The sequence below is a fragment of the Solanum pennellii genome, chromosome 7 (genome assembly GCF_001406875.1).
Source record: "Solanum pennellii chromosome 7, SPENNV200".
Classification (NCBI taxonomy): Eukaryota; Viridiplantae; Streptophyta; class Magnoliopsida; order Solanales; family Solanaceae; genus Solanum; species Solanum pennellii.
In genome coordinates this window covers 23,064,859-23,071,731 of record NC_028643.1, presented here as the reverse complement: position 1 = coordinate 23,071,731, position 6,873 = coordinate 23,064,859, and the positions used below count along the sequence as shown (strand labels likewise).

The window sequence follows — 6,873 nt, the reverse complement described above, 5'->3', positions numbered from 1 at the left end:
GGGGGGGGGGGGGAATTCTATTCCAAGTGGTCAATTAATTTCTTGCTTGAAGGCTTTTAAGATGAGAGCTAAGGGTTTTCTATTCTATGTTGTGAGGGTTAAGGACCTAAAATGTGGAAATTCTTATATTAAGTCGGTCCGAGTAGTGAGGGAATTCCATGAGGTTTTTCCTAATGACCTTCTGGGAGTTCCTCCTGAATGTGAAATTAACTTTGGCATTGACTTATTTTCGGATGCGGATCCCATTTCAATTCCTCCATATAGGATTGCTCGGCTGAATTGAAAGTGTTGAAGCACTTACTCAAATGTTTACTAGACAAGGGTTTAATTCAACCTAGTATTTCTCTATGTGGTTTTCTGGTATTGTTTGATAAGAAGAAGGATGGGTCTCTTAGAATATGCATTGATTATCGCCAACTTAATAAGTTCACCATATAGGACAAGTGTTCTCTCCCTCGGATTGATGATCTATTTGATCAACTCCAAGGTGCTAGATACTTTTCCAAAATAGACATATGTTTGGGATTACACAAACATAGGGTGAGAGGTTAAGATATTCCAAAAAAAGCTTTGTGAACTAGATATGGTCACTGTGAATTTCTATTTATATCTTTTGGATTAACAAATGCTCCGGCGATGTTTATGGACGTAATGAATTGAGTTTTACGAAATTACCTCCACTCACTTGTGATTGTGTTCATTAATGATACCTTTACATACTCCAAAAATGAAAATTTCATGAGAGTCACCTGAGGTTGGCCTTGCAAGTCCTCAAAGAACACCACCTTTATGCCAAAAGTGTGGCCTAAAATAGCAAAAAGTGTTGCCTTTAATCAAAGGCTACACTTTTCGACTTTAGGCAACACTTTTAGAGGGGTAGCAAAAATCAGCGTAACCTTTGACCTAAGACAACACTTTTCAAGCCGAAGAGGCTCACACCTTCCATAAAATTAACCTATCAATAGAAAGTACCGAGGTTGATATTTTTTCAATAGGTAATGAAGTTGAAATAGTGATTTGCTTGAAAAGAGAGCAGTACTACAAGAAAGTTGTAAGATAGAAATAAGTTGATTGCTGCCATTCCGAAAATAAGGGTTTAAAAGTCTTTCATCTAGGAGATATAGCTCCTAAGCGCATACATACAGAGATCCTGTGATTTAATATGTAGTACAAATGGGAAGAACCAGAGGAGGACTCGATAGCTAATACATAAGCTACGCTTGTAGAACCTTATATAAGAAAACTTTTTGTGACCTGAAACAACACTTTGTTTATGTGGCCTTTGCTTCCTTATTGGCCACACTATCAAATGTGCCATTTGATACCTCTTCTAAAGTAACATTTTTGAAGTGTAGTCTTTACTATTGTACATGCCATTATTTTATCATAAATGATCCATCAAATTGATTTGTTTATGTGGCCTTTCCTTCCTTATTGGCCACACTATCAAACGTGCCATTTGATACCTCTTCTAAAGTAACATGTTTTATGTGTACTCTTTACTATTGTACATTCCATTATTTTATCATAAATGATCCATCAGATTGATTCCACTGTAATCACACATTGATAAAGACTATCTTAAACTCTATATTATCTGATAAATAACACAAAATACATATATTTGCAATGTACTTAGAAAAAGAAACATCTAGGATAAATACATATTAATAAATCCGTATTTCAAAATGTGCACTAGCAATGAATCATACAAGATAAACTGAAAATTGAACATTGTAATATTCAAATAAAAAATTATCAACTTCAAATGATTGAATTGACTTGTGGCCATGATTTTAATATCCATTGACATGTCATCTCCCACCATATCACTATTGATGTCCAATCCAAAAATCTGAAAATGAAAAAATATATTATAAAGTTTAAATGCTCAACGATTTTTGAAAAGAAAATATACCTTAAATTGTTATTAAAATAATTTAAAACATCCACCTGTTACATCCTAAACTTCATTTTTTGTATGTCTAAGACAAATTCTACTATATAAAACATTTTATATCTAAAATATTAAGCTTTATAATGGTCATGATTCAATATAATACGACAAAAGGTGAATGTCATTAGTAATGTCTCGTCAATACCCATAAAATATAATCACATCTCTATGTGAAGGGTAAAGTTTGAGACCTAATGATATATATAAAAGTGCAGTCTCTCTAACAGTTTAAAGTCTTGGATGATATAACCACACAATTCAACATTACACAATATATTCTGCATGTTATATTGCATTGTAAGACATACCTTTAACAAAGAATCTGCCACACCATTCCCCTTAGATTATATATATACCATGGATTAAAAAGGCCACGAACAACTTCCCAAGGGCCCTGATAGACAATGCATCCATCAAACATTAAAGTTATGTCAACAAACAATAGTAATTGTTGTATCAGATCAGGTGTACATAAATACTAGTAATTCAGAAAACACAAGTATTTGTATTATAATTCTATCAGTATTATATTGTTGTTAAGTTTGTCTCAATTCGTGTTGGCATTTCAAGCAAAGTCTTTTCGAGAATCTTCAATTGCCAAAGCAATAGCTCTGTGCATTTGATCTACCAACCAGTTGAAAAATTGTGCCTTAAGGGTAGCCAAATTCTGCAGAACAACAACATTTCCATCTTGAATAAGCAAGCATGCATCTCGAAAGAGTTACAATCACAACGCTTTTTGTTGTCAGCAATGTAGATAAAATAGTTCCTACCATCATCATGTCCATTCCGATAAACAGTCTAAGATTTAGTATATAACGCATTGATTTAGATGTTTCACAATATTTTGTATATAAACATTATCATCAAATATTAGTTCCACCAATATTGGGAATTCATGTATGCTAGACAAAAAAGTATCTTGACATGCAAAAACACTAGAATAATTGGGAAAATACCATATTATGAAATCGGGAGGGAGATGATTCCGTTCGATTGCTACTCCAAATTCCATTGGAGAGTCTCCTTATATCCAACTGCATAATAGACTACATACTTAATTTGGATAAAAGGACACAATAGTGACTGTAGTAGTTCAGAGCTTGTAGACCATCAAATATAGATATCAGACACACATGCATGTTCAATATTGAGCTTAATACTTATTTGAAATATACTCTTACTTGATCATTCATTATCAAGTTTTCTTTATCTCCTTAAATTGTTTGGGATAAATAAAACACAGAAAACTATGTACCCCTATAGAAGGAACATACAACTTGCAAGAGAAAATATTCTTATGTGGAAATAGATTAAATTCATTTGTCAATTATCCTATGGAATCAACCAAACAAATGAAAATACATATTTTAAATCCATAAAGGTAAAGGAATGTTAAAATAAGAAATGTAACAGTAATTCAACTAATATAGAGTTTGCAAGCTTCTTTAGTTAATATAACCCCTTAATATTGGAAATGTTTTTAAGCTACATGTGAGGATTCAATGTAGTACATATAAAAAGACACACACTTAATTTTAATTATAGTGGAAAGCATTATATGTAGCTGAGAAACAAATATATTTAATTCCCTTGAATTGTTTAAAAATGCCCACTGATTCTCACACTTACTGCAAAACTCAACATCACTGTTGCCTAAATTCATACTCCACTCTTGCATCCGAATATGTTGATTCAAACCTGAGACATTTCATCCAACACGTAATGGGACTAATCTCGACATTAGAAAATGCAAGTTAATGGTTCTATGTTAATAAGGAAAAAATCAAACACATCACTTGGAAATAAAGATGATTCATTGTTCCCTACATGTGGCATAATAAAATAGCTCTCCTCATTGAATCTTGTTCAAAATTAGAGATAATGCCAAGCTAAATCCAAAACTGCAATACATGGGAGTACCAATTTAGTCTTAAAATGTTGTATGAATTATCATTTATGATATGTTCATACATCAGAAAATTTTGTTAGGTACAAAATCCCATGTACAAACATATTTATTTATGTTAGGTATAGAATGCCATGACAAACTAAATTACACATGATTCCAACAAATCTCTTCAATATCCTAGGGATACAAACATGAGTTTTTACTTCAAAAAAGACACCTTTCTCATTCCTCATGTACAAAGACTTCAGTTGCCTAACTTTATTTAATCGGTTATCTAAAATTGAAAGCATTGCCTGTGAAAGGAAAGAAGAACTCACATAAAAATTTCAGGAAAAAGGCGAATGAGGATTTTCAACTTATTGTGTCGCCTCATAGAGCAATCAAGAACTTTCTGTGATAATAAAATGCAAATTAAGTGGGTCAACATGCAACACCCATTCATTTTTACATTAGCTTTGCAAGGAATTAGAACATATTTCACAATTGTCCCAAAAGGAGGGTCTTAGGGAAAGTAAGAACTTTCACAGAGGTGCCATAAACATAAATCAGAATGTGCACATCCTAAAAGACCCATGGTGCTTTCTCCATGCCGCTAGAAAAACATCCAATAGTAAGGAAGGAAAAATCTTGTGTTCTACTTTTGTATTAAACCATTTAACAACTGCTACTTATAGTTTTTTCTCTTTTTTCTATTTCAAAAAAAAAAAAACTATATACCAAATATAAAGGCCATCAAAGCACTGTAATTCCATTTAGGCTTCATAGTTCCAATACACACCCATAATTTTAACCAGAAAGAAGAAGAATACAAGCAAGATCAAGTTGATGAAACCTCTAAAAGAAATAACTCAGAGCAAAAATATGGAAGGGACACCATAGCTTAATAATCCATATTTACAACCTCTCATGTAAGGTATAAAGAATCTTTCAAGAGAAATATTGAAGTTGACAGAGACACATCAAGTTGTGGTGGATATCGTGAAAAGTATAAATCAAACAATTTCGCATAGAGAGTTAGCCCTAGTTGCCCAGAACCAATGGTGGGGGCTGACAAGGCATCCGATTTTTTGATAAAGCTACAAGCTTCTTCTAAAGTAGACATTCATTTTTTTTTAAAGATCAAAACCATGATAAAAATAAGAGGAACAAATGACATCTGCAAAGATAGAGATAGACTTTACATATTTCAGCAATTTCAACATAAGCTCTTTCAATGAAAATTAGAATTTAGAACAGGAATCATTATGAACATTATACAACTAAATACTAACCATTTCCAATCAAACTTATAATAGGTAACGGTACCAATATTAGAAATAAGTTCTAACCGCCATAAGTAAGAAATTGTCATTGTCACTCAAACTGTTAACAAATATCATCAAACATAACACATCAAAATAAAATTCAAAGTGCACTGAATAAAATCTAACCATCTGCGCTCTAGATAGTACTCACCCATTCTCATCCATAACAAAACCTTTTAATAATTGAAAACTCATATGTGATTTGCTGGCAATGTGGTCACAAAGGGGTGCATAGACTCATTTTAACGTCCGGGAATGCCAAGTTTAGTGATAAATATAGCAGATTCACAAACCCATTTTTAACAGATTCACCCCTGCTAGAGCTTTCACTTTCACTCCGAATATGTCCCTCCGTAAAATTTACAAACCTGTTTTGTGGAACATTAGAAAATGTGTCAACACTAAATACAATAACAGGAATAGAATTAAATATAAAGAAATTTCCAAGATCACATAGAAAAATGACAATCAGAGTCTGAAACGAGAACCAAGGAAGTGGGTACCCTGTACCCCTTACTAGCATTTCAGAAGTTTTTCAAATTTAGGACAAAAATTGGGAGTTGAGGCTTTAACTTCTGCCATGGCATCGAGAATGAACTGGCTGCTAAGCTCCTATGGAGGTTACTACGGCTAGGGTTTTGAGGATGAAAGGATTCTTTATGAAACATGGAGTGTTTTACTATTATTAATTTTCTTTTAGGACAAATAAAAGTAGGAGGTATAGTTAAATATGTTGGAAGGAATATAATATCTTAGTGAAAGTTATAAGGTCACACTTGACAAGTGTTGTTTTTATAATTATAAAAATAGCACACTTTAAAAGTGTATTCATATGTATAAATAGGTGTAACCAATTATATCATGACTAGACTACACTTCTAATGTGTAGCTTATATTACTATAAAGCACGCTTTATGAGTGTTGCCAATTTAACTGTTGTCAAAAGTTAAAAACTAAAGCTACACTTTTATAGTGTAGCCTTAAAAGTTTTAGGCAAAAATTTACAAGTGTTGCCAAGATTTAGTGTGGCTTTAGGCCTAAAATTTAATTTCATCCATTACTCCTCCTTTGAAAGCTTTGACCCAAAAGAAGCCGATGTTTGAGTTGTCGGACGCTTAATGAAGGCTTTGTAGAATATTCTGATGCTTCCCGAGTGGTATTGGGATGTGTCTTCATGCAACATGGAAATGTTATAGCTTATGCTTCTAGGAAACTCAAAGTTCATGAGAAAAATTATCTAACTCTTGATCTTGAGTTAGCTGATGTAGTTTTTTCATTGCAAATATTGAGACACTACTTGTATGGTATGCATGTTGATGTGTTTACTGACCACAAAAGTCTTCGATATGTTTTTACACAAAAGGAGTTGAATCTCCGACAGAGAAGATGGTTATAATTATTGAAGGATTACAATATGGGTCCTTTACCACCCTGGAAATGCTAATGTGGTTGTGGATGCTTTGAGTCGTATCACTATGGGTAGTGTGTTTCATTTGGAAGAAGAGAAGAATGAACTTTTGAAAGATGTTGATAGGTTTGCTAGATAAGGGGTGCAGTTAGAATATTCTCCAAATGGTGGTTTCATGGTCCATCATTACTCAAACTCATAATTAGTGGAGGAGGTGAAATATAAGTAGTATCTTGATCCACTATTGATGGATTTGAAAGAATCGGTACTTAGTAAGCTCAATGAGTCATTC

The 6,873-nt window shown here is 32.9% G+C and overlaps 1 long non-coding RNA gene across 10 annotated transcripts; it reads right to left on the bottom strand.

Moving 5' to 3' along the window:
* Positions 1 to 1,598: 1,598 nt before the first annotated feature.
* Positions 1,599 to 5,944, bottom strand: LOC107026523. Of its 10 annotated transcripts, none has more exons than XR_003579431.1 (4): positions 3,590 to 5,942; positions 2,917 to 2,994; positions 2,266 to 2,624; positions 1,599 to 1,855 (listed from the first exon to the last, which is right to left on the bottom strand). It is a non-coding gene; the product is annotated as an uncharacterized LOC107026523 (long non-coding RNA). The 10 variants fall into 10 exon arrangements; XR_001457582.2 differs by having other exon boundaries at positions 2,266 to 2,351; positions 3,590 to 5,933; XR_003579432.1 differs by having other exon boundaries at positions 2,266 to 3,658; positions 3,788 to 5,944.
* Between the last annotated feature and the right edge of the window lie 929 nt (positions 5,945 to 6,873).